The following is an 821-nucleotide window of genomic DNA, read 5'->3' as shown; positions in this document are numbered from 1 at the left end:
TATGTGTGTGTGTGTATTTATAATACTGATAGTCTATTTTAGATAGTTTTATCTGTTTCAGCTCTTGAGGAATAGTTATTCTTTTTCTTGTTTCTGCTGAGTTTCACTGATGGTTGATCACTTCCTTCTGTGACATAAAATTTTTCAGTGTGAGCCCATCTTCTTTATGAAATTGTTGTCCGACTAGGTTCTAAGCATCCTGAATTTTAGAGGTGTTGCATTTGCCCCAAGTGGGCAATTTTAGTGGCTTCACTGGTCTATAAACAATTTTTAATATTAGCTTCTTGACTTGGAGTGTCCACAGTGTACCGGTGCTTTAATATTTCATGAGAAAAAATTTTCACACCCAGAATCTCAGAGATAAGTGGAACGTGTATATAGTATGGGCTGACTCATACAAACAGGGAACATTTTTATTTTTCTACCATTGCAGCCTTCAGACCTGCTCTGTTGGATCTTCCTTTCCTTTTTCTTGTTCACATCATCTCAGGCCTATTTTAGCTTTCCACTCACATTCAGTTATTAGAAAAGTCTCATTTCAATAATTAGGACTCATTTTACAAATATTAGAAGTCCATAGGTTACTTCAAGCCTTACCCATGGCTTTCAGATTTATCTGGGGGAAGAGGGTCATGACCTACTTTTTTCTTTCTTCTAGTCCTGCCACTCCTTCCCTCCTTCTGGTCTAGGATTAGGAAAGAGGAGAGAGGCTTAATGGAAACGGGGCTGAAGTCTTCCTCCTTGGTGCTGCTTTGCCTGACATTGGCTGGCCGTCATTCTCTACTATGGTAGCCATCCCAATACTGGCTCTGTCTTTGGGC

Source organism: Myotis brandtii, unplaced genomic scaffold (assembly GCF_000412655.1).
Source record: "Myotis brandtii unplaced genomic scaffold, ASM41265v1 scaffold216, whole genome shotgun sequence".
Taxonomy (NCBI): Eukaryota; Metazoa; Chordata; class Mammalia; order Chiroptera; family Vespertilionidae; genus Myotis; species Myotis brandtii.
This window is presented reverse-complemented; position numbering follows the sequence as displayed.